Here is a 27923-nt window from a genome sequence, read left to right as displayed (position 1 = left end):
ATGTCGTCGGCAGTTGGACACGTGTGGTCACCGAACCCGTCTTCCCGCATATAGTGTATTCTTTAAACTGCTTAATTAACACAACTGAACGGGGAAGGTATACGATGTCGCACGCACTTATGATTTGGGCCCGTGTATGGTGAGCTCACTAATCAACTGCTGCAAGGTCGTAGGGATGATCTGGTACTGCCGCTTCAGAGTCTCAACCTATGCCTTCTCATGCTCCTGACCAGGAAAGAAGAGCATTAAAGGAACAAAGATAAGGATGACTTCAGGTCGGGGACTCGCTTACAACTAGTTCTTTATTCAGGAAGGCACACATTGATGCGCAGGTGCGATTAACGTCTTCGCAGGTGTGACTCAAAGTGTCTACGTGTGATAACGTTTGCTTGCATTCAACTTTAGGCGAGTGCTCACTTTATTTTGACCAGAAATCTTTTATTAGCAACACTGCGCGGTGTAAACATCGGATAATGGTTACTTTCTATACGTTAATATCTGTCACTCGCAGATATATTCTGAATGGGCGCGCACTCTTTGTCGCGAGTACTCGTGCAACAACTCGCGAAAGTAATCTTGCTTTGGAACAGCACGCCATGCTCGCCCAATGAGTCCAAAGAATGCTGCCGATTTGAGAGAAAGGGCCATGTCGCACATGTAACGCACTTTGAGAACTTCATGCAAATCATTTTTTCCGGTTTCTGCTTAACGTTTTCCGTTCCTCCAGTGTAGGGTAGCAAACCGGACGCTCGTGTGGTCGACCTCCCTGCCTTTCCTCTCCTTAATTTCTCTCTCTCTTTCTAGTTTGCTCAGTCCCAGACGATATGCGAAAGAGCGCACGATTTAGTAAATTTATCATAATGCTTATGTATAATTGTAGACTATGATTCAGAAGCAAGAAGCACACCATGCAAGAAATATTGACTATCAGGCAGCATTATTATGTCGTTGTAATGTCAGTAGCAGTACGCAGAGCAGGAATTTGGTGAGTAAAGCTGTTAACGAACCTCACGTGCGAAAGCGTGTAATATTGATGAATGAACTTTACTACTGCAATATTACCTATAGTAATGTTGAAACTTATGACTTCGTACTGCAAGTGTTATGAACACTGTAACGCTGGCACTTCCTCAATCGTACTAAAAATTACGCCATATATTATGAAAGAGTTCAGCTCTTGGTTGAAGACAGACGCGGCTTAGTCTAAAATCGCCATTTTCAGAATAATTTTACACTGACCATCACGTTGATTTTATTATCCAGGATATCTTTTGAAAGACTATTTCATCGTTCGTGGTTCAGCTGCCACAAAACGCGTTCCGCAAAAAACTTGCCATGCTTATAGGGAGCAAGGTGCATATGGCCAGGCAGATGAGGTCTTTCAACATATTTCACTAGAATGTGCGCGACAAGATACTGAAAGTTCGCGTTTGATGCGTCATATATTGGCATTGAAAGACAGGTCACTAAGCCTCAAGTAGGTCTTAAGTGCATAGCGAACAGGCACATAAGAAAGACAAGCATTACTGGCGTTTTAGATATTTATGGAAGCGAACAATATTCTTTGTAAATATTGATAACCGTTTGCATCACATTTTGCGAGCCGACCTAATGTGTTTTACTTGAATTGACTTCTTGTTCCTTCCTTGCGTTTCTCTGACATTACTTTGTGCTCGCGTGTCTTCCTGCTGTATTTTTCTGGTTCAGATCGGACATGTTCTTGACTTGTAGAATCTATTAATTGTATGTGAAAATGAATTGCCGGCGCCACATGAAAGTGACATCTTGTAAACATTGTATAATAAAAAAAGAAAAGCATTTCGGTGAATAGACCACTGCAAGCGAGCATTTTCGAATGCTATGACGAATTAGTGCGTATTCATTTTTTATAGCAGAATAGGAGAGAATTCAGAGCCCACTGCTATGGCTGCACCATTATCTCATCAATCAAGCCGATCGGGAACATCCTGACGAACGGCGCTAAATTTCCCAGAATCTGTCATTGTTACAACGGCAGCCGCTCCGATTGAGAACCCCGCATCGCGTGCTCTCGGATCGGACGGCGACTCGGCGAATTCTGTTTCTCCGTGATTGCGAGCATCGACACACATATTTAAAAAAAAAAAGAAGACGAAAAGAAATACAGAAAGAAAGCCACTTGTACGGAGTGTTTCGTATCGGTTTCGCACTCAGTCATCGCATAAAGCGATTTTCATCCCCAATTTCGGAAGACAACAAAGAGGCCGGTTATTAATGTTGAGAGATTTCTATTCCCGATGTGATTCCGCAGTACGTAAGGCCCTTATCACGGAAGAAATAAAAAGAAAAGCAAGAAGGCCCTTTTTGCAGCTGCTTTAGAATAAATTATGTGTGTTTGTTCAAGCATGCACCGTAAAGAAAAGAGCTTGGAGCCCGATTCCTCTCGCACAGCTCCCCCTCTTACTCTGGCTATCTATCCTTAAATTCTCAGAACTTTCGAGGCACCGAACTGCTCACTTCTTACTTTCGGATTTGTTCGGGCAATCCAATTTATGCAGGCACGGGATCCCGGTGTGCTAACGCAGATATATTTCACTTCGCAACTTAGCGGCTTTTCCGAATGGCGCGGTATTTTGTAAGCTGCCAGGCCGTTCGCCGCAGGCAAATAGGAAGAAACGACCTCACAATAAACACGATTTGAAGGAAAAGCGTATGCCGGAGAATGGCTCGCAGAGGGCGCGAGAAGATACAGCTCGAAAAGTGAGAAGAAACGCGACGCGGAGCGAACGGATACACGAAGGAAAAGGGACTCGAGTAAGGGTTAAATTCAATTGCGATTTTTACTCGTGTTATTCTTATAACCTCGGTCGCGTCCTATACGGTACGCGCATAGGCGGAGACGAGAAAGTGCTGGGCCTGATAGGCCGTCGCGCGCCTCCGCAACTCTCGTTCTATCGCACGACACACACACAAAAGGGCGCGACGGGAGCGCAGCGTGCTACTAGCTTTATTTTTAGGTCTCTCGGGCGAAGGGCCTGAAAGGGAATCTAGAAAAGCACCAAACTTCTCTCCCGCACTGATTTCACACATTCTTGGCTTCAGAGTGCCTATTTGCATGCTACTTGGCGGGCTGTACTTTCTTTTTGGAAATACGAGAAGAGGATTCGCGCAGACCGACCCGTCTATCGCCGGCGTTCAGATCCCTCGACCCCTTCTTAGTCGTCGCAGCGAGGATTCTGTCTGCGAGCTCGGGACGCATATCTATATCGTCTCGTTCCTATATCGTTCCTTTTTTTTTTACTTCGTTTCGGAAGAAAGTGTCCGAGATAAAGTGCGCGCCCGGTAAGAAAAAAGGTAAACGGCTACGACAGGAGCTGGAACTCTATAGGTTGCACACATGGCGATGACGCAACTGCGAACCCCTCGGCATGCCGGGCCAGTATCCTTTATGCGTTGAAAGAGTCCGCGAAGACGATTCGGCAAATTTGTCCGCTCGACCGGATGCGGCGACTGTGAGCGATATCACTTCACAGATGTGTGCGCTTCGCGCGTCTGTTGTTGTGTCTTTGGAAATAAGTCAGGCGATCTGTCCCTTCGCTAGAATGATAAAAGCTTACGTGCGGAACAATAATAAAGAAGGACTCCGCAAATGCCTCCGATTGAGTGAGACAGGAACGATGGCTCATGGGAGATATATCGGATGCACTAAAGTATGTACTCGAACTGAGTGTTTTAACCTTGAACTGATAGGAAACTTGTCACTGTCAAAGTTTCGAAGCAGCGTTCCTTCAGTCTGCTGAAGTGCAAAAAAAAAGAAAAAAGATTTCCGACCATTGCGATACTCCCTAATGCAAGATCTACGCGCAGCTTTAGAGGCGTTTTCATGTCGCACTATATTGGGCCAGAAAATTTGAGACCCAAAATCACCGCTCCGATTGGCAGGGGGTCAGTGCCGTCAGTGCCTTCGCAGAGGCAGGGGTAGTATGGTAACGCTGGCATGGTGAGCGGCATCGGAGCCAGCTGTGGAAGAAAACGATGGAGAAGGCGCGAACAGTGGCACGAGCGCGAGGGGCAGAATGGCAACGCAGGCCTGGTGAACGGCATTGGAGCCAGCTTTGAAAGAAGACGACAACTAACGCGCGAGCAGTGCCACGAGCACGAGGGGCAGTATGGTAAAGCCGGCATGGTGAGCGGCATTGGAGCCAGTTCTGAAAGAAGACGACAACTAACGCGCGAGCAGTGCCACGAGCACGAGGGGCAGTATGGTAAAGCCGGCATGGTGAGCGGCATTGGAGCCAGTTCTGAAAGAAGACGACAACTAACGCGCGAGCAGTGCCACGAGCACGAGGGGCAGTATGGTAAAGCCGGCATGGTGAGCGGCATTGGAGCCAGTTCTGAAAGAAGACGACAACTAACGCGCGAGCAGTGCCACGAGCACGAGGGGCAGTATGGTAAAGCCGGCATGGTGAGCGGCATTGGAGCCAGTTCTGAAAGAAGACGACAACTAACGCGCGAGCAGTGCCACGAGCACGAGGGGCAGTATGGTAAAGCCGGCATGGTGAGCGGCATTGGAGCCAGTTCTGAAAGAAGACGACAACTAACGCGCGAGCAGTGCCACGAGCACGAGGGGCAGTATGGTAAAGCCGGCATGGTGAGCGGCATTGGAGCCAGTTCTGAAAGAAGACGACAACTAACGCGCGAGCAGTGCCACGAGCACGAGGGGCAGTATGGTAAAGCCGGCATGGTGAGCGGCATTGGAGCCAGTTCTGAAAGAAGACGACAACTAACGCGCGAGCAGTGCCACGAGCACGAGGGGCAGTATGGTAAAGCCGGCATGGTGAGCGGCATTGGAGCCAGTTCTGAAAGAAGACGACAACTAACGCGCGAGCAGTGCCACGAGCACGAGGGGCAGTATGGTAAAGCCGGCATGGTGAGCGGCATTGGAGCCAGTTCTGAAAGAAGACGACAACTAACGCGCGAGCAGTGCCACGAGCACGAGGGGCAGTATGGTAAAGCCGGCATGGTGAGCGGCATTGGAGCCAGTTCTGAAAGAAGACGACAACTAACGCGCGAGCAGTGCCACGAGCACGAGGGGCAGTATGGTAAAGCCGGCATGGTGAGCGGCATTGGAGCCAGTTCTGAAAGAAGACGACAACTAACGCGCGAGCAGTGCCACGAGCACGAGGGGCAGTATGGTAAAGCCGGCATGGTGAGCGGCATTGGAGCCAGCTCTGAAAGAAGACGACAACTAACGCGCGAGCAGTGCCACGAGCACGAGGGGCAGTATGGTAAAGCCGGCATGGTGAGCGGCATTGGAGCCAGTTCTGAAAGAAGACGACAACTAACGCGCGAGCAGTGCCACGAGCACGAGGGGCAGTATGGTAAAGCCGGCATGGTGAGCGGCATTGGAGCCAGTTCTGAAAGAAGACGACAACTAACGCGCGAGCAGTGCCACGAGCACGAGGGGCAGTATGGTAAAGCCGGCATGGTGAGCGGCATTGGAGCCAGTTCTGAAAGAAGACGACAACTAACGCGCGAGCAGTGCCACGAGCACGAGGGGCAGTATGGTAAAGCCGGCATGGTGAGCGGCATTGGAGCCAGTTCTGAAAGAAGACGACAACTAACGCGCGAGCAGTGCCACGAGCACGAGGGGCAGTATGGTAAAGCCGGCATGGTGAGCGGCATTGGAGCCAGCTCTGAAAGAAGACGACAACTAACGCGCGAGCAGTGCCACGAGCACGAGGGGCAGTATGGTAAAGCCGGCATGGTGAGCGGCATTGGAGCCAGTTCTGAAAGAAGACGACAACTAACGCGCGAGCAGTGCCACGAGCACGAGGGGCAGTATGGTAAAGCCGGCATGGTGAGCGGCATTGGAGCCAGTTCTGAAAGAAGACGACAACTGACGCGCGAGCAGTGCCACGAGCACGAGGGGCAGTATGGTAAAGCCGGCATGGTGAGCGGCATTGGAGCCAGTTCTGAAAGAAGACGACAACTAACGCGCGAGCAGTGCCACGAGCACGAGGGGCAGTATGGTAAAGCCGGCATGGTGAGCGGCATTGGAGCCAGTTCTGAAAGAAGACGACAACTAACGCGCGAGCAGTGCCACGAGCACGAGGGGCAGTATGGTAAAGCCGGCATGGTGAGCGGCATTGGAGCCAGTTCTGAAAGAAGACGACAACTAACGCGCGAGCAGTGCCACGAGCACGAGGGGCAGTATGGTAAAGCCGGCATGGTGAGCGGCATTGGAGCCAGTTCTGAAAGAAGACGACAACTAACGCGCGAGCAGTGCCACGAGCACGAGGGGCAGTATGGTAAAGCCGGCATGGTGAGCGGCATTGGAGCCAGTTCTGAAAGAAGACGACAACTAACGCGCGAGCAGTGCCACGAGCACGAGGGGCAGTATGGTAAAGCCGGCATGGTGAGCGGCATTGGAGCCAGCTCTGAAAGAAGACGACAACTAACGCGCGAGCAGTGCCACGAGCACGAGGGGCAGTATGGTAAAGCCGGCATGGTGAGCGGCATTGGAGCCAGTTCTGAAAGAAGACGACAACTGACGCGCGAGCAGTGCCACGAGCACGAGGGGCAGTATGGTAAAGCCGGCATGGTGAGCGGCATTGGAGCCAGTTCTGAAAGAAGACGACAACTAACGCGCGAGCAGTGCCACGAGCACGAGGGGCAGTATGGTAAAGCCGGCATGGTGAGCGGCATTGGAGCCAGTTCTGAAAGAAGACGACAACTGACGCGCGAGCAGTGCCACGAGCACGAGGGGCAGTATGGTAAAGCCGGCATGGTGAGCGGCATTGGAGCCAGTTCTGAAAGAAGACGACAACTAACGCGCGAGCAGTGCCACGAGCACGAGGGGCAGTATGGTAAAGCCGGCATGGTGAGCGGCATTGGAGCCAGTTCTGAAAGAAGACGACAACTAACGCGCGAGCAGTGCCACGAGCACGAGGGGCAGTATGGTAAAGCCGGCATGGTGAGCGGCATTGGAGCCAGTTCTGAAAGAAGACGACAACTAACGCGCGAGCAGTGCCACGAGCACGAGGGGCAGTATGGTAAAGCCGGCATGGTGAGCGGCATTGGAGCCAGTTCTGAAAGAAGACGACAACTAACGCGCGAGCAGTGCCACGAGCACGAGGGGCAGTATGGTAAAGCCGGCATGGTGAGCGGCATTGGAGCCAGTTCTGAAAGAAGACGACAACTAACGCGCGAGCAGTGCCACGAGCACGAGGGGCAGTATGGTAAAGCCGGCATGGTGAGCGGCATTGGAGCCAGCTCTGAAAGAAGACGACAACTAACGCGCGAGCAGTGCCACGAGCACGAGGGGCAGTATGGTAAAGCCGGCATGGTGAGCGGCATTGGAGCCAGTTCTGAAAGAAGACGACAACTGACGCGCGAGCAGTGCCACGAGCACGAGGGGCAGTATGGTAAAGCCGGCATGGTGAGCGGCATTGGAGCCAGTTCTGAAAGAAGACGACAACTAACGCGCGAGCAGTGCCACGAGCACGAGGGGCAGTATGGTAAAGCCGGCATGGTGAGCGGCATTGGAGCCAGTTCTGAAAGAAGACGACAACTAACGCGCGAGCAGTGCCACGAGCACGAGGGGCAGTATGGTAAAGCCGGCATGGTGAGCGGCATTGGAGCCAGTTCTGAAAGAAGACGACAACTAACGCGCGAGCAGTGCCACGAGCACGAGGGGCAGTATGGTAAAGCCGGCATGGTGAGCGGCATTGGAGCCAGCTCTGAAAGAAGACGACAACTAACGCGCGAGCAGTGCCACGAGCACGAGGGGCAGTATGGTAAAGCCGGCATGGTGAGCGGCATTGGAGCCAGTTCTGAAAGAAGACGACAACTAACGCGCGAGCAGTGCCACGAGCACGAGGGGCAGTATGGTAAAGCCGGCATGGTGAGCGGCATTGGAGCCAGTTCTGAAAGAAGACGACAACTAACGCGCGAGCAGTGCCACGAGCACGAGGGGCAGTATGGTAAAGCCGGCATGGTGAGCGGCATTGGAGCCAGTTCTGAAAGAAGACGACAACTAACGCGCGAGCAGTGCCACGAGCACGAGGGGCAGTATGGTAAAGCCGGCATGGTGAGCGGCATTGGAGCCAGTTCTGAAAGAAGACGACAACTAACGCGCGAGCAGTGCCACGAGCACGAGGGGCAGTATGGTAAAGCCGGCATGGTGAGCGGCATTGGAGCCAGTTCTGAAAGAAGACGACAACTAACGCGCGAGCAGTGCCACGAGCACGAGGGGCAGTATGGTAAAGCCGGCATGGTGAGCGGCATTGGAGCCAGTTCTGAAAGAAGACGACAACTAACGCGCGAGCAGTGCCACGAGCACGAGGGGCAGTATGGTAAAGCCGGCATGGTGAGCGGCATTGGAGCCAGTTCTGAAAGAAGACGACAACTAACGCGCGAGCAGTGCCACGAGCACGAGGGGCAGTATGGTAAAGCCGGCATGGTGAGCGGCATTGGAGCCAGTTCTGAAAGAAGACGACAACTAACGCGCGAGCAGTGCCACGAGCACGAGGGGCAGTATGGTAAAGCCGGCATGGTGAGCGGCATTGGAGCCAGTTCTGAAAGAAGACGACAACTAACGCGCGAGCAGTGCCACGAGCACGAGGGGCAGTATGGTAAAGCCGGCATGGTGAGCGGCATTGGAGCCAGTTCTGAAAGAAGACGACAACTAACGCGCGAGCAGTGCCACGAGCACGAGGGGCAGTATGGTAAAGCCGGCATGGTGAGCGATATTGGAGCCAGTTCTGAAAGAAGACGACAACTAACGCGCGAGCAGTGCCACGAGCACGAGGGGCAGTATGGTAAAGCCGGCATGGTGAGCGGCATTGGAGCCAGTTCTGAAAGAAGACGACAACTAACGCGCGAGCAGTGCCACGAGCACGAGGGGCAGTATGGTAAAGCCGGCATGGTGAGCGATATTGGAGCCAGTTCTGAAAGAAGACGACAACTAACGCGCGAGCAGTGCCACGAGCACGAGGGGCAGTATGGTAAAGCCGGCATGGTGAGCGATATTGGAGCCAGTTCTGAAAGAAGACGACAACTAACGCGCGAGCAGTGCCACGAGCACGAGGGGCAGTATGGTAAAGCCGGCATGGTGAGCGATATTGGAGCCAGTTCTGAAAGAAGACGACAACTAACGCGCGAGCAGTGCCACGAGCACGAGGGGCAGTATGGTAAAGCCGGCATGGTGAGCGGCATTGGAGCCAGTTCTGAAAGAAGACGACAACTAACGCGCGAGCAGTGCCACGAGCACGAGGGGCAGTATGGTAAAGCCGGCATGGTGAGCGGCATTGGAGCCAGTTCTGAAAGAAGACAACAACTAACGCGCGAGCAGTGCCACGAGCACGAGGGGCAGTATGGTAAAGCCGGCATGGTGAGCGGCATTGGAGCCAGTTCTGAAAGAAGACGACAACTAACGCGCGAGCAGTGCCACGAGCACGAGGGGCAGTATGGTAAAGCCGGCATGGTGAGCGATATTGGAGCCAGTTCTGAAAGAAGACGACAACTAACGCGCGAGCAGTGCCACGAGCACGAGGGGCAGTATGGTAAAGCCGGCATGGTGAGCGATATTGGAGCCAGTTCTGAAAGAAGACGACAACTAACGCGCGAGCAGTGCCACGAGCACGAGGGGCAGTATGGTAAAGCCGGCATGGTGAGCGATATTGGAGCCAGTTCTGAAAGAAGACGACAACTAACGCGCGAGCAGTGCCACGAGCACGAGGGGCAGTATGGTAAAGCCGGCATGGTGAGCGATATTGGAGCCAGTTCTGAAAGAAGACGACAACTAACGCGCGAGCAGTGCCACGAGCACGAGGGGCAGTATGGTAAAGCCGGCATGGTGAGCGATATTGGAGCCAGTTCTGAAAGAAGACGACAACTAACGCGCGAGCAGTGCCACGAGCACGAGGGGCAGTATGGTAAAGCCGGCATGGTGAGCGATATTGGAGCCAGTTCTGAAAGAAGACGACAACTAACGCGCGAGCAGTGCCACGAGCACGAGGGGCAGTATGGTAAAGCCGGCATGGTGAGCGGCATTGGAGCCAGTTCTGAAAGAAGACGACAACTAACGCGCGAGCAGTGCCACGAGCACGAGGGGCAGTATGGTAAAGCCGGCATGGTGAGCGATATTGGAGCCAGTTCTGAAAGAAGACGACAACTAACGCGCGAGCAGTGCCACGAGCACGAGGGGCAGTATGGTAAAGCCGGCATGGTGAGCGATATTGGAGCCAGTTCTGAAAGAAGACGACAACTAACGCGCGAGCAGTGCCACGAGCACGAGGGGCAGTATGGTAAAGCCGGCATGGTGAGCGGCATTGGAGCCAGTTCTGAAAGAAGACGACAACTAACGCGCGAGCAGTGCCACGAGCACGAGGGGCAGTATGGTAAAGCCGGCATGGTGAGCGGCATTGGAGCCAGTTCTGAAAGAAGACGACAACTAACGCGCGAGCAGTGCCACGAGCACGAGGGGCAGTATGGTAAAGCCGGCATGGTGAGCGATATTGGAGCCAGTTCTGAAAGAAGACGACAACTAACGCGCGAGCAGTGCCACGAGCACGATGGGCAGTATGGTAAAGCCGGCATGGTGAGCGATATTGGAGCCAGTTCTGAAAGAAGACGACAACTAACGCGCGAGTGGTCCCACGAGCACGAGGGGCAGTATGGCAAAGCCGGCTTGGTGAGCGATATTGGAGCCAGTTCTGAAAGAAGACGACAACTAACGCGCGAGCAGTGCCACGAGCACGAGGGGCAGTATGGTAAAGCCGGCATGGTGAGCGATATTGGAGCCAGTTCTGAAAGAAGACGACAACTAACGCGCGAGCAGTGCCACGAGCACGAGGGGCAGTATGGTAAAGCCGGCATGGTGAGCGGCATTGGAGCCAGTTCTGAAAGAAGACGACAACTAACGCGCGAGCAGTGCCACGAGCACGAGGGGCAGTATGGTAAAGCCGGCATGGTGAGCGATATTGGAGCCAGTTCTGAAAGAAGACGACAACTAACGCGCGAGCAGTGCCACGAGCACGAGGGGCAGTATGGTAAAGCCGGCATGGTGAGCGATATTGGAGCCAGTTCTGAAAGAAGACGACAACTAACGCGCGAGCAGTGCCACGAGCACGAGGGGCAGTATGGTAAAGCCGGCATGGTGAGCGATATTGGAGCCAGTTCTGAAAGAAGACGACAACTAACGCGCGAGCAGTGCCACGAGCACGAGGGGCAGTATGGTAAAGCCGGCATGGTGAGCGATATTGGAGCCAGTTCTGAAAGAAGACGACAACTAACGCGCGAGCAGTGCCACGAGCACGAGGGGCAGTATGGTAAAGCCGGCATGGTGAGCGATATTGGAGCCAGTTCTGAAAGAAGACGACAACTAACGCGCGAGTGGTCCCACGAGCGCGAGGGGCAGTATGGCAAAGCTGGCATGGTGAGCGGCATTGCAGCCAGGGTGTGGAAGAAGACGATGATGAAGGCGCGAGCAGTGGCACGAGCTCGAGGGGCAGTATAGCAACGCAGGCATGGTGAGCGGCATTGGAGCCAGTTCTGAAAGAAGACGACAACTAACGCGCGAGCAGTGCCATGACCACGAGGGGCAGTATGGCAAAGCTGGCATGGTGAGCGATATTGGAGCCAGTTCTGAAAGAAGACGACAACTAACGCGCGAGTGGTCCCACGAGCACGAGGGGCAGTATGGCAAAGCTGGCATGGTGAGCGGCATTGGAGCCAGCTCTGAAAGAAGACGACAACTAACGCGCGAGCAGTGCCACGAGCACGAGGGGCAGTATGGTAAAGCCGGCATGGTGAGCGGCATTGGAGCCAGTTCTGAAAGAAGACGACAACTAACGCGCGAGCAGTGCCACGACCACGAGGGGCAGTATGGTAAAGCCGGCATGGTGAGCGGCATTGGAGCCAGTTCTGAAAGAAGACGACAACTAACGCGCGAGCAGTGCCACGACCACGAGGGGCAGTATGGTAAAGCCGGCATGGTGAGCGGCATTGGAGCCAGTTCTGAAAGAAGACGACAACTAACGCGCGAGCAGTGCCACGAGCACGAGGGGCAGTATGGTAAAGCTGGCATGGTGAGCGGCATTGGAGCCAGCTCTGAAAGAAGACGACAACTAACGCGCGAGCAGTGCCACGAGCACGAGGGGCAGTATGGTAAAGCTGGCATGGTGAGCGGCATTGGAGCCAGCTCTGAAAGAAGACGACAACTAACGCGCGAGCAGTGCCACGAGCACGAGGGGCAGTATGGTAAAGCTGGCATGGTGAGCGGCATTGGAGCCAGCTCTGAAAGAAGACGACAACTAACGCGCGAGCAGTGCCACGAGCACGAGGGGCAGTATGGTAAAGCTGGCATGGTGAGCGGCATTGGAGCACCATGCACTAGAAGACGACGACGAACGCGCGTGCAGTGGCACACGCGCGTTTACGCCGATGTCGATGCTGGCGCCCAACCCAGGAACGGGAGCGGCGCTCTAAAATTATAGTCTGTTCCTAGGGTCACATTGCGTTTCTTGATAACCCACCGGTCCTGACGATTTCGATTATCTTGAAAAGTATCGTCAAGCACTGTTTGCCACTGAGAGTGAGTCGGCAATGAGATAAAGTTTTATGCTGCAGAGGAAACTTTCGAATAAAAAAAATTGATAGAAAACGCACATCAAACTTCTCCGCAATTTTATTCGACCAGACGATAACTGCCAAGGGGGGTCGTAGGCGTATGTGGAATTAATAAAGCGTCCTCACTGCCACAAGTACCCCTCCTCGTTTGTGCCACCTAATCGAATCGGTAGGTACGGGCTTTTCCGTGCCGACGTGCGTTGGCGCGGAGTGTACTTGCATACTGCCGAAGCGTGAACTTGGTGCGGGCAATTCGTGTCAGAAACCGAGCCGATTTAGCCCGAACCGATCGCGTTTACGTGCACCTCGCGAATATTGTTGGACGAATCAACCAATCTTTCGCAAGCGGTGACGTAGCCAGAACTTTTTTTCTGTTTCTTTAGGAGGGAGGGGGTCGGGGGCGTGCTCGCTCTTGATTCGGGAAGAGAGGTAGGGCAGGCTGGTGTTGTTGCACGTCGTTTTATGCCAGATAAGTGTCCCTGGTACATAGAAATTTAGGGCAGGAGGAGGGAGAAAGCGCGCACCCACACACGCACAATTTACACCTCTTTTTATATCTTCGCGCTACTTTTGTCTTCTGCATTGCTGTTTTGTCACGTTTCTGTCATCGTCGTGGCGGAAATGGCAGCAAGCGTATCCCTGTGCACAGTGTAGTCGAGGTCGAAGCGATAGCCTACTAGCAGGCAAAATTCTGCTTGCAAGCGAAGGCCTGCAAATGTACGAGGTGCTGGCAGACGTTTCGAAACACTGTCACATGTGTACAGCGGTAATTAGCTGGCGCACATTCTCGGTGCTGCGTCACTGCGTATATTTCATGTCAGGCGATGCTCATGCTGTAGTAGGAGACTACAGCGCGGGAACCGACGGAGACAAAGGAAACACGCAAACTACACAGACGCAACGCTTACTTTCAACAAATATGTTTATTTTGCCGGTGCGCAGCTGGTCTTATAGTGAACACGTGGCAAAAAGAGAAAAAAAAAAACAAGATCACGCGTGCGCGCAGAACCTGCTCATAATGCTATCGAACCCTGGCATTTGAATCTAGGTAGGTCAGCTCTTTTTCACAGGCTATCGATGGGCAACTGACACAGTTATTTCCCGCAGGGGAAATTGCAGCAGTCTTGATAATTTCTCTAGTAACACTTGATTTGCTCCTAAATACAATCTTGCATTTATCGAAGGCAGGTTTGCACCCACAGTCGCGGCAAGCGCTGCTCAAGTTCAACCAACAAGCCCAACGGGTTACTCTGCTGAATTCATGTTGTAATCAAAGTGGATGCCTATTCGCTATCCTGTCATCACGTGCAAAAAGGTATACGCCCCACTGAACAATAAGATGTTGCGCGGGTGTGAGGGAACGCGAAGAAATGAATCTTGGCGCGGACACAAAACTGCTTGCCGTTGCTATGTTGGTAAGTTGCTCTTGATGCCGTTGACAAGTGGCGACTCATAAACAAGACCGTGTCCCGCGTGCTTTATTTGTAAAACGGCCGCTTATCTATTCACTTGAGCGGCGCCCATTTTTGCATAAGCACGCGCATATGGCCACTCTGGCACCGAAAGTGTGATAGCACCTTCCTATGCTGGTTGACCCCAGCGGCACATCTTAACAAATGTTCCGGATGGACGTTTGTGTCAACCACCCTGCGTGCAGATCGCCGAGTAAAAGTTCGGTCATTGGTGTACTACTATCAGTCTTTTGTCAAGGCGTATCTTCTTTTCACCGAATATAGTTCACACGTCATACTAATAGCGCTGTAAAGTCTCGTAACGCATACCTCAACGAACACAAGTTGTGTAGAAACCATCGACGATGCTTGTCAGTGTGACTAGCCGGACGCTTCTAGAAAGCCGTTCGATTTATTAAAGGAATGATGCGCTTGTAGGCGTATATTTGATGCAGGGAGGATGTGGTCGGCTATCGTTACGTTGCTTCGTTGCGTAATTTCGTGGAGAACAGAGCCGTCAGCCAGCACACCTGTAGCCGTAGCATAAATGGCTATACATAGTATATAGGTGCGTCGACTCCGACGGCACCATCACCAGCGTATGAGATGATAGCCGTCCTCCTCTCCTGCAACCGTTACAAAGAGCGAGGGCGCTGAGAAGAGTGAGGGGCTGTCCTTCTTGAGTACTCCAGCACAGCATCTAAATACTTCCGACGTTACATAAAGCTCTCGTGTGCTGGCACGTGCGCCTCAAACCGCACGTATGTAGTCCTATAGCAGCGTGAAAACGAACAGCTGATCTCAATAGTTAGGTCAAAACATACCCAATGAATTAATTGACCTCAGCTTGGGATGAGACTTAGCGATGACGGATTTTGGCGCTTGTTTCTTGGTGACAGGGCGAAGGGCCAGCAACAAGCGCGAATTCGGACCGAAGCAGGTGGTTGGCGCTGTATGGGCGCTGCCATGGTTAGGGTGGCCATTACGATTAGCAGCTGCAAACAGTAATTCTCGACATTCGACATGCATGCGCAAAGGTTCTAACATGTCATGTATCGCTGTACCGTATCATGTAGCGAGCAAAAATAAACTTCTCCAGTGTAGCCGAAAATTCACAGTCATTTCAGCATACGCCAAAGAGGGCGAAGGCGAAAGCCTGCGTGCTCAAGAGACATTCATGAAATTACTTGACATTCTCATTCGAATGCGTTGTTACTTCTTATTACATGTTTTCTCCTGCCAAATGTCATGGGTTCGAGTGCCTTAATATAAGCTACCTTGATTAAATGTGCCTTACTCAACTTCGCCCTAATTAACACCAATGGTTGTGGGTTCCACTCCCACCAAAGATCGTGGATTCGAATGCCTTAATTAACTCTATACTAATTATCTGTGCCTTTCTTGGCATGATTAGCGACATCGATGTGGCTGCGATGTGGAAGAAGATGACGATGAACGTGCGAGCAGTGGCACGAGCACTTCGATTTTGTGTACCTCACAACGGGACCTTGAAAAAATAGAGATCTAAAGTTTTCGCCTTAACAATCAGCCAGTTACGCCCGGAAAAATATACCACTTGTTGCGGCTCGAGGCGACGTTTGAGCCAGGAATCCACCAAGCCCATCGGCTTGTACGTATGGCAGCAGGAAGGAAGGAAAAACGGTTTATTGCACATTATTTACACTGGCTCCAGATACGGAAGCCGACTACATGCACGAGCATATTAAGCATCTGAGTTCACATCAGGACACGTCAGCGCCTCTCAATGCACGAAAGGACTCTAGGGAATCTGATGACTGTAACCCGGCGAATCGCAATCGTCAGGTCGCAATATACCGCCCGTGATATTGCACCGTTCCGCCGAACTCCGCCTCCGATGCTGCTAAATATTCCCCCCGCATATTTATCAAGCGCGTAGCAAAGTGGGAATCCGAGGTCGAAGCCGTTTCCACGGTCGCATTCGACGTTGGCCCTTTTCATCATTAGTTCAGGTGGTCAGGTGCGGGAGGAGGCATCTTTTGTGGACCCGTCATTAGTCGGTGTCATCGCTGCGTTTACTTCTGAATAGGCGCTGATGAAAGTGCGGGGTTGCCTCGTGGTAAGCATCTAATGAATGTCCTTGACCGTGTGAAGACGTATCGCGCTGCGCAAGGATATTGCCTGGGTACGCCTCGCACCTTCGGCAGTGCTGCAACCAGCTTGTGAGATGTAGCGTAAAGCTTGGGACGCCCCAAAGCTTTCACGAAACAGCATGCGCGTCTCGTAGCGCTTCAATAATTAGGGTTACGCATGCGCGCCGCGAACGCAACTACGTTTCGTGAACGCACGCGCCCTTGGCTGGCATCAGCATCTTTTTACCCGTGGTGAAAGTCCGGCCACCTGCCACTGACCACGAATACTTGCGAAAACTCGAAAGAAAGCTATTCTTTTCAAAACTACTGCGAGAAAAAAAAATGAGTAAGGACTGTCGGTATCAGAGCTTCCCCTATGAGGAAATATAGAGCCAATCGTGACGATTGTGTAGTCTCTCCTTGATGCCGAGAGTTCTACTTCGTCGAGACAGCGTTCAAAAGTTGATTCCGAAATCGGCGGCAGCTTTACGGCTGGTATACATGAGCGTCAGTCTTGTTGATATCTAACGAAACGGAGACAAATGTTAGCAAATATGATACTACACGAACGACATGTCGCTCGTAGACGTGCGCGCTGATTTTCGTCTTTCATTATGCGTCCGTACAGAAGGGCACAGCGCACGGAGGCACTCCACGCAGGAGTCTCCCGGCGTCGTTGCGTCAGCGGTGGCGGCGCAGGAAGGGCGCTCTTTGTCTCGGTTTGGGATTCGCGGCTTACCGCTTCGCAGAGCGCGACGAGATTGAACACAGGACGGTAACAGCTCGTGCAATTTGCATCGCAGCGGCGAAGAAAGCCGCGCGAAAGCCGCGTCCGATTCCCGTCTTTTGAAGCCGCCTTTCTATGTTTGGGCCTCAGAAGAAAGGCCGGCGAATGCGGGAGACGCTCTCCGGTTGCAACCTCACTCTGAAGGGACGTGTTTTAACTCCGCGGTGGAGTGGGGCACGACGGGAGAAGCGAGTTAAAAGCATTCCCCATCTCGCGTGCCGCAAAGAGAGGGCGGCATCGGCTGGTGGATGTTTCACGAGTGGTTTCCGTTCTTTGTGGCGCTGAGAGTCGGTTTAGTCCTGAACAAAAAAAAAAAAAAGAAAGATCCCCGAGTGAACCGACACCGTGGTTCCGGACACGTTAGACATTTCCGCTCGTTGCTTGTCGCTGCGAGTGTACCAACTTCTCACCAACTTCTTGAGGGTGCAGCGAAAGCTACGGATCCTCTCTTCCAACCAGAAACCGGAGCCGGTTTCGGCGAAGGCAGGACGGGCTCGCCCATTATATTATGTGGCACTGATCCTTCCGTGAAGCATAGGGGCATCCCCCACGGAGGGCAACACTGGCGGACGCTGGAGAAACGCTTATTCGGGCTTTCTCTCGCTCGCTTCTTGTTGGCTGACACTGCACTGTAGTTAGTGAGACGAAGTATATATATAGTTAATCGTTACCACCGTGGTCTTTTAGCAAGGACGCTTTTATGCCCGAATACCGAGGATACTCAGATGCATCTGGACGCGCACATGCGGCGATTTTTATCCACGCATTATTGAGTGCTGCGCTGCTTGTAGAGAATGATCATGTGGTACGACTGGATAGCTGAAAGGAGCGGAGGGCGTCAAAAGAAGATAAGATAAAAAAAAACACGCTTAGCCTGCATGTGCATTGAGAAACGCTTATAAAATGTTTTAATTCGATACTACAGCTGGTTTAGAAGTGTTGGGCGCGGTGTCATCAACGTTATTGTTACGTCGTGTACACCGCAAAATTTTCTAACGTCTTGTAGCAATAACGCTACTGATAATAACCTTAAATTACTCATAAAAAACGTAAGCGAGGGTTGCGGCGCGCGTTGTGTCTGGTTATTTTAATGTGTGCGTAGGGACGGAATGACGCATCCATCTCGTCGGTGCCGAAACCAAAACTATAGCTCGCAGAATAAAACATTGCACTAGATTTTATAATCAGGACGCCTTGACGACGGCCAGTATCTTTTATAATGTTTACAGCGTTTTCACCTTCAGATAATGAAAGAAAAAAGAAAGAAAGCAGCGACAAAACGATAATGCCTTAGAACTGAGGTGAAACAGCGCGAAAAAGACGAGGACACAAGGAAGCGAATACCACAGACAAGCGCTGACTGCCAACTGGAAGGTTATTTGAAATTCACCGGACATTTATACCTTTCTTCAGCATAGGCATCCGCACATAAGTTGCAAAAACATCTGCAAATCAACATTTTAATCTTTCTTCCAAAAATGTGATTTCTTTTCCCGACAAGGCAAGAGAGGGAGTGCTTACACATTTATCTCCTTCCTTTCTTATATGAAAGGTCTCTGTTATTTCCCTTTCCTTCTTACCCTTTACCACAGACAGCGCTTTTCTGTGGTATTTGTTTCCTTGTGTCCTCTTCCTTTTCGCGCTGTTTCACCTCAGTTCTAAGTATGAACCAACTAGCCCTCATCAAGATCTTACTAATGATAATGCCTTATCTGTACCCCTTTAAGTAAACCAGCACGAAAACGTATGAAAAGTTGCAGACAAAAATCATTTTGGTCCACAGACAGTCGTCGTCAAATTACTACGTAAAGAAGCGTTAGGTAGTACATTTCCATCATAATGAACACGAAAAACTGATTGCGGCGAGAGATGATGTACATTTCTCTAGTCTCTGCAGTACTGCACCTATGCCGTAACTAGTGCGATAAGCGGAGTGATAGAGCAAGGTTCTTTTCATCACTTTCTTCTCCCACATCCTTTTGCCGTGTCGAACGAAAATGTAAAGAATTACCAGGAGGTTAAGTTGCGCTTAGTTATGAAAGCGCTAAATACTCATTTGGGCTCGGCAAGATGTTAGAATACAAATACAACTACAGTTCTCCTTGTATATTTAGGATATTTCTCATCAAAAAGGGTTGGCATTACATCAATGATGCGTCAACGTCGCAAATAGTCCCACCGTTTACTGTTTCCATAAGCATTTCGTGTATCTTTCACGCCAGTGATGCGAACTGCGCGTCCTTGAATGGGCCTTTCAGAGTTTCCGACAGTCTTTGGCGGCCTTCGAAGATTGACCAAAAGCTGAAGGGACTGCCCAAAGCAAAGCTGTTTACAAGAAACGAAGTTAAATGAGGAAAGGCGCAGATGATGCTCACGGAAGCTTGCGCAGCACCAGCTGCCAATGAATACCGTATTATGAAAGGCCCACGAACGGGCGAAATAAGAAGAAAGAGAGAACACGGCTTGTCGGATTCCCGACAAGGTCGAACCCTCTGGCGTCTCTGTGTAGCTGTATCAGATTCGCGCAGCAGCCGTTGACACAATGAGCCCTAACTTCCCCACCAGAGATAGTAACAGCTCGTCCAACGAATGACACTGTGGCGTGCGAGCGGGCGGATGGGCGGGAGTATCACGGTACGAAGCGGAGGTCCAGGACGGTCCGGGGAAAGGTGGGGGTGGTATATTGGGGCAAGGAGAGGCGCATAGGTTGAAGAGACGCTCCCGGTGACCACCCGTTCGCCGCGCAACGAGCTCCCAATCGATGCTCTGATCAAGACGCCACCGGTGTGGCGACACGAGCCCCTCGCCATCGCCGCTCACCCTTCGAGCCTGCCCGACGATCGAGAAGAGAGGCGCCGGAGCAAGACTGTGTTGCGTTATCCCCAGCCGTCTAGCTGTCCCTACCTACGGGTGTTGACTTAATCACGGAGCAAGCGGCGGCGGCCAGCCAGCCAGCCAGCCAGCCGGCCGACTGTCCTATAGGTCGGGCACCCCGCACGCGCGCTCGTGTGTGTCGTCGCTTCGCGCTTTCGTAGGTTAGGCCTAGCCGCGGGTAGTCGCAAAGATGCGGGTGCACCGAGCGTGCAGCGACCGACCGGCTCAGCAGTGCGCGCGGCTTTTCCCCAGGAAGAGACGACAGCGGGCGCGCCATGACCCATCGAATGCCTCAAAGCGGTGCACTGAGCCCGATGGTCGATACGTCGTGTTGCCCTGCACACGCAGCCAGCGGCAGCGTCTTATTGCAAGAGCGCAATGCGTGCGAGAAGCGAGGGGAGGGAGGAATAAAAGGAAGCACGAGATAATGAACGGGTTCGCGCGCATTTGTGGCGACACATGGCGCGTCTGGTGGACGTCGATAATGAGGCACACTGTAAGGCTATGAGGCATGTTTAATTTCAATCAATCAATCAATCAATCAATCAATCAATCAATCAATCAATCAATCAATCAATCAATCAATCAATCAATCAATCAATCAATCAATCAATCAATCAATCAAAAATATATCTCGACTACAGTTGGTTTGTAAGGTTTCTGAAAGGAAAAAACGAAATGCAGCAGTGTTAATTCTGCTTTGTGCGCTAGCGATAGGCGTTGTCAGGGTCCAAGGATGTTACCTTAAGCAGTGGTTCAATTGAGTTCAGCTGAATTTAAGAGAGTCGTGAAGTGAAGAAAAGACAGGCAGCTCAACCAGACTCAAGTCGAATTTGCTATCCTGCGTAATGGAAAGGAGGACATCTGCATAGATGTTGGATATCAGCTGATTTAAAGCGGTCCGGAGGCAGAGGCGCCTGAACGCCTCTGCCTTCGCAAGAGGTTTGATATATGAACTCTTAGTAATGATAAAGAATAAGAAAAAAAAAACAACGACGTGACAATAAAGTACGGCTCCGCCACTGAAAGGCAAGCTAAGCAACACTGAGGTTAACAGAAAGATGAAGTCTTGGTGTCATAAACAGTGGCGGAACAAACACTTGTTCGCCACTGTCCCCTTGTCACCCTGACGAAAGTAAGCCATCCTGTCGAAACGTTGACTCCATATAACGTTGACTCCACCTTTGCGATCGCCGTCATCACTAAAAGGCAACCTGCATGAAGGCATTGCCTGCGTAAAAATATGGCTCACTGATGTTAGTCGGCCGACTACTTTCGAGGACATGCACTTTCACTCTTGCGTGACGTATTGACGCTCAATCGGGCGCCTAATGGGAGCGAGTGGCATCCTTCCCGCTGAGTTGTCTCAAGATTGCTCCGCGAATTCGATATTTTCGAAAGTCTCTGACCGAGAAGGCTGCCGCAGGCGATAAGAACAATGGAGGGACATTGAGAGAGACGGATGGATGGATGCAACTTTCTTGACGTACCTGATATAACGCACCTGCCATTAAAGCAGTGATAGAAGTCGCTGCTTTCCAGGTGACAAAAGCACACTGCCGTGCGCGTAGCCGAGCAGAACGAGCAAAATAAATATCACGCAGAAGAGCCGAAAGGAGCAAGCGTGCTCAGCCGAGCGTTTAGGAGCCAACAGGTGCTTTTCACGCTCTAGAAAGAAATGCGCCTGCATCGCAAATCCGTTTCAGGGGCAAGTGATGACGTGTGCAAAATGGTTGCGTGCGCCGCCAACCGTGCCGCACTCTGCGTCACGTCTCGGTTACTCAACGGACTGCACGTACATCTGAGCGACCGAGAACTCGCTCCACGATTGTTGCATAGAAAGAAAGAAAGAAAGAAAGAAAGAAAGAGAGAGAGAGAGAGAGAGAGAGAGAGGGAGAGAGAGAACAAGGGTAGGAAAGGCAGGGTGGTCAACGCGAACAGCATCCGGTTTGCTACCCTACGCTGGGGTGGGGGAAAGGGGAATAGAAAGAGGAAGAGAGGGAGAGAGTAAGCACTGAGTACGTGTGGGAGGAACTGAGTACGTATGGGAGTGTGTGGGAGGAACAGCGAACCTTAGGTGTCAGAAAGCACGTCATGTTCAGGATACACGCGAAGGGACATTGTTGTCGCAGCGACAGAGGTGGCTTCTGAAGTTATTAAAGGGAGCGGTACGTCTGAAAGTGAATAGCACACACACGCACGCACGCACTCAGAGAAAGGAAAGGAGAAATAAAAAATGCTGCAGAATTGAGCGACCTTGCAGAATCACAACCGAATTTCCAGCGAACCTGTTTCTTTGAGAAGTTGTAATAAGCATTTTAGTTGCCAGCAATTAAACAACGTATACTTCAAAACGTTGCCCGTATATAACAGGTTCGATTGAAACCTCAGTTGCATATTAATCTTTCGAGCACTTGAGGAATTTTTATAAAGGCAGTAAATAACCACAAATTTTTTACTTCGCCATCGCGTTGGCTTGTTCAAGTGGTCGTTGGCCACATGATTAAGAATTATTATTATTATTATTATTATTATTATTTTTTACAACGACTGACAGTTAATCCACACGCATTTGATTTCACGCGGAATATGACCGTGGCGTTACCCATATTTTCGCTACATTTTATCTAGGTGGCATTTGTAGTTTTACCCGGTCAACAAGCTGAATTTTGATACACTCATAACACTCCGGAACGCTTGCATGCGTAATTTATTGCAGACAACCACAAACAACCAGCACACTTCAGATTTTGCCTATACATATCACCCATTACTTGGCCCTTACATTCATCAAGCGTAAACAAGGTGCCTCATTTAGTTCAGCAAGGACAATGGGAGAAGCCGGTATAACACAAGCAGAAACCGAAAAAACAAGGGTGAAGTAATTATTTGCAACGCTCCTAATAGCGCCAGAAATGTTATAATTTTGTGACGCATTTAATTTGCGATGGCCCCCATTTGTACAAAATATAAAATTTGTGCAACTCAGAGTTCTCTCGCTACATTTCCTGTATAATGCTACGGCGATCGAGGGTATCGAAATAAATAAAAATAAATAAATTTGGAAACTGGAAACATAGCTGATAGCGACCGCTTGGCACTTAAGAAAACATTATCTTAAGGATTTTCTCGCAAAATCTGCATTTGATTCAAAGGCATTCGACATCGCACACAGATTTTTTATAGTGGTCAGCCCCGTTTTGCCAAGTTTGACCCTGGTGGCATTTGTATTTATGCCAGAACAGTGGGCTAACTTTTGCGCCACTGGTGAAAAACACTCATAGTGCTCCAGAGCATTTGCATAAGTAATTTATTGCAAAGGAAGCGAACTTTGTACACATTTAGGATTTGTGCCACGCGTTGCCCAAAACGTGCTCCCAATTTTCGCCTAATAAAAACATGATGCTCTGTTTAGTTCGCCGGAAACACCGGAGAAACCAACTACAAATACCTTATAATTCATGACGGAATAAAAAGACGATGATTCAGCAATTATTTTCAATGCTTCTAATTAATCCAGCAGCGTGAAAGTATTGCCACACATTAATTAAACGTAACGTTTACGTTATTTTCAATGAACTCGAAGTTACTGTCCTGCGCAGTTGTTTTAGGACTGGGAAACATTGTGGATAACGGCAGTATGACACTCCGGAATGCTTTAAATCAGCAACTCTCTGCTAAGGCTGTACTTGACGTTCACAGATTAAACATTTATCCTTCGTCAGTCATAACAGGATTAACACTTCAACGAAATATAAACGTGGTGATAGTTCACCGAGGAGAGCAGGGAGAACAACTACATCTCTCGTATAGCGCGTTATATTTCGAAAAAGACACGTATTGCGTAAATATTGTGAAAGCACGTAATTAATGTACGCACTTCAAACTGTAGCTACACGCCAGGCGTAGAGCGGCTGTAATTTCCTGTAAATTTGAAATATCTGCCAGTTTTTGTCCTTCCAGGAAAGCCGCGTAGCGTAAGCGCTTCTTCTAACGGCTGTAAATGGCTCGGAAACGAGGTTTTTGCAATTTTCATTTGACCTCTACTTGATACACGCACCTGGAAAATTTCTTGCATATTGCTATTCGCCATATTGTTGTGTTGCATATTATATATTGCCTGCACATTTCATGTGTAACCTTTGAGAGGGATATAGCTTCTTCTTTTAGTAAATTGCGAGAACTGGCATATAATACTTGTGAGTGCTTTAAGTCCCATTAACAGTTTCGCTGTAAAATATTTAGAGAAGCTGGGAATGCAGATTGACAACGTGTTATCTGTGTCAGGTGCACTATTTAAGCTTTGTGGTATGCAGCGAAAAGAACGAAATAGATAGATAGATAGATAGAGGGATAGATAGATGGATAGGTGGATATATATATATATATATATATATATATATATATATATATATATATATATATATATATATATATATATATATATATATATATATATATATATATATATATATATATATATATATATATATATATATATAGACGGATAGATGGATAGATAGATAGATAGATAGATAGATAGATAGATAGGTAGATAGATATTATCTTGAGTTTTATGTCACAGAATCATGATATCATTATGAGGCACGCCGTAGTTGGAGACTCCGAAATAATTTTGACCAGCTGGGGCCCTTCACCGGGCACCCAATGCACAGTACACGGGCGTTTTTGCATTTCGCCCCCATCGAAATGCGGCCGCCGTGGCCGGGATTCGATCCTGCGCCTTCTGGATTAGCAGCGCAACGTCAAAGCCACTACGGCGGGTAGACGGACGGACGGATCGGCTGGCTGACCGACCGACCGACCGACTGACCGACCGACCGACCGACCGACCGACCGACCGACATACATACATACATACATACATACATACATACATACATACATACATACGTACATACATACATACATACATACATGCATGCATGCATGCATACACACACACACATACATACATACATACATACATACATACATACATACATACATACATACATACATACATACATACATACATACGTACGTACGTACGTACGTACGTACGTACGTACGTACGTACGTACGTACATACATACATACATACATACATACATACATACATACATACATACATACATACATACATACATACATACATACATACATACATACATACATACATATTAATTTTGCAAACAGCTGTTTACCGGAGACGCCGTCGATAATAAAGTGTTGCCATTTCGTGCTTTGCGGCGTTGGGAAATTGTCTCGGTGAACGGGGAGTCATAGTGGCTAGGAGCAAGTGAGAGAGTGATATAAAAAAGGAAGATAGGGTGGGTAGTTAGCTATAACGACCACTATTCGCTACAGATTTACAGCATTGGGTGATATCAAGAAACGCAAAAGCAGAATCTTAGCTGACAACCTGTGTCTTTCAACCTGTCGTTTACTGCACCCTCCCGATAAGCCGGGTGTTCCAGGTTGTGCCGATTGCTGCAGTGAATTGCTATCGCACCCTGCAAAATGCGTCACACCATCACCACATAACAACCAACAACATGCGGCGTTGTGCCGCAGAATCAAAAACGACTCGCAAAGTACGTGGTACACAAGATAGGCACTCACTGAGGCCTGGGCGAAATTTTGCCTACGCTGTGCTATGCATCGTCATGTAGATCTTTCAATTATTTGCTGGCCTTAATTTTATGTCAACACTATCATATGACAACCACGTATCAAACGTGCGACCCCAACAAACCAATAGCACGTAATAGCAAGAGAATGCACCTCAATGGGCGTCGTGGGCCAGGAAATTGTTGCATAAATCTACGGTCGCTCGTGCACATAGTGAGAGTTTAGAACTACAATGACGTACGGCAACTATCCGCTATTTCGCCAACGTACCTTTTCGCGCTTACCATTTTCACTGTAGGTCCAATGGTGTAGGATGTTGATGCAAAAGGATAAAGTGGCCCTTTGAACGATAAAGATGGCGTCGGTAGCGGCGAAACGGCACCTAAATTCCCATTGGCTGCGACGCCCCGTTACGTGCGCGCTTCGACGGAGCAGAGCGGCCGCAAGGGACACTGCTGGCGCGCCAAGTCTTGCGTGATGGGAGAGGACATCGCCGCGACGCCTCGTAACCCTCGTTCTAGCTCTCGGAAGCCTGCGTTATCAGCGCGTTTCTTGTCCGCGCAAGATCTCGTCCGCCCTCTAAATTCACCTCGGCAATGGCTATAAAGAAATGAATGTATAAAAAACAATAAATTGCAAAGGAGAAACGATGGCGGTAGTTAGTTTCGAATCTACAACCCTAGCGCAGAGGCTCAGCTTCTTGCCACTGGGCTAAACCAGCGCTTGTTTTTTTAAAAGATGATATTTGTTGCAATGAATGAAATGGTTTATGTACAGGAACTATTTACAATAATATGAGCGCCAGGTGGTCATGAGCGATCACAGGTAAACGAGCAGTACATACAAAGAAATCGTCCGACAAAGCAACATCTTCCATCACGACAAAAACTTGAAAGGAGAAGCTAAACACCTAATCAAAAGCTGATACCAATCCGACTTACATTCTTCTTGATCGTAAATGTCCTTTAATTGCGTAATCATTGGAGCGAAATGCGATCTTGACGAAATTGTTCTTTCTGCGTTTCGGTCTATGGAAAACTCGTGGGCTGAAAAATCGACTCCTATAGGCAGCAGGGCTGTGCACTCTACTTTATGACATCATGCAACTTGGACCACAATTTCCATTGCCAAGTCCGGCGTGACGAAAGCGGCGACGTCAAAATCACCGCCGCTTACTCAGGAGCGTTTCCATTAGATTCTATGGCAGTCGGGCAAGGTAGCATGACGTCACGGATCTTAGCGATCCGGCCTTGCGCTATCTGGGAGGCGTTGGCTAGGAGTCCCAACGCGCTCGCTTGCCCGCGATGAGTTCATAACTCGAAAGATCGCTCAGCGGCGTTCAATTGTACATTAGTGCCTTCGCATTCACAACTCATAAGAAGTGCTTAGGTGTCCTCGGCTTTTTTTTATCAAAACAAAGCTGTAGCCACTGGCTTTTTCCGGTGGTTTTCCAGAAATGTGTCGCACTCGGTGTTCATAGCATAACGCAAGTCTCCGCAGACATCCGTCTTTTACCCTTTAGCGCCGTAGTTCAATTCGCGGAGCTACGCACTCTATCTCAATCCTTCCAAGGATGGGGTTCGCGATGCTTCTTTTGCATGCGTGCGCGATGCGCTGAGCAATAGAGAAGAGGTGGTAAAGAATCGCAAAAGGCCTATGACACGTGTACTTTCCAATATGTGAAGCTTTTGGCGGTTGAAACTATGTCGCACCGATTGGTGCAGAACGAGGTCATGTTTTCGGGTGAAAATATTAATTTCAGTTCGCACTCTCCGTCTGTTGAACGAAAGGACAAAAGAAAAAAAAAAGCTTTGGCAAAGGGAGTTCGGAAGGAAATACATACATGTATACACTTTTAACGGACATGAACTTTGCGAGAACGGCAGCGAAGATTAAAGAAAAAAAAATACGGTCGTTAAGCCTGTCCTCTTGATGAAAATATACGTACTTGCATGCTTGAGGAGCAGCAGAGGAAGCTGTTAATACAACATCCAAAAGCAGTTAATCTGAGATTCCAGAGCACCTCAAATCCGACTTTTATGCAATGTTTTCCGCTGTAGCGCTGGAATAAGACCATCTTCTTCCTGTAGAAAGAAAAAAAAAGTGCTCAAAATATGCTTCAACATGCAGGGAAGCTAAAGTGCCTTGCATTTCGGTTTAATACCAGGCAAATATGCTTGTCCCTTTTCTTAACAAGGAGGAGGGGGGGGGGTGCTTTTTGTTTGTGAGATGTGCACTGCATGCACAAGTATAAACAAAATGAAAACTAAATAATGCGGCGGCACACTAAGTGCGAACTTCGTATGGTGGAAGATTAGCGAAAGGCTTCATAAAAAAAATTGTATGCAAGCAATTTAGAGCGCATGCTCTGGCGGTGTCCCTCGTTACGAGAGGATGAGGATATCGCCGAACAGAAGTGGAACTCGGGCGTCAAGAGCTCGGAACGGGACCACT

General features: G+C 49.8%; 1 protein-coding gene across 1 annotated transcript in view; it reads left to right on the top strand.

The window, feature by feature from the left end:
- The window catches only part of LOC142583029 (uncharacterized), a 115982-nt gene that overhangs the window by 31253 nt on the left and 56806 nt on the right, over positions 1-27923 (top strand). The window lies entirely within an intron of this gene.

Source organism: Dermacentor variabilis, chromosome 5 (assembly GCF_050947875.1).
Source record: "Dermacentor variabilis isolate Ectoservices chromosome 5, ASM5094787v1, whole genome shotgun sequence".
Taxonomy (NCBI): domain Eukaryota; kingdom Metazoa; phylum Arthropoda; class Arachnida; order Ixodida; family Ixodidae; genus Dermacentor; species Dermacentor variabilis.
Note: the sequence above shows the minus strand (reverse complement) of the source record. Positions and strands in the feature narration are given on the sequence as shown.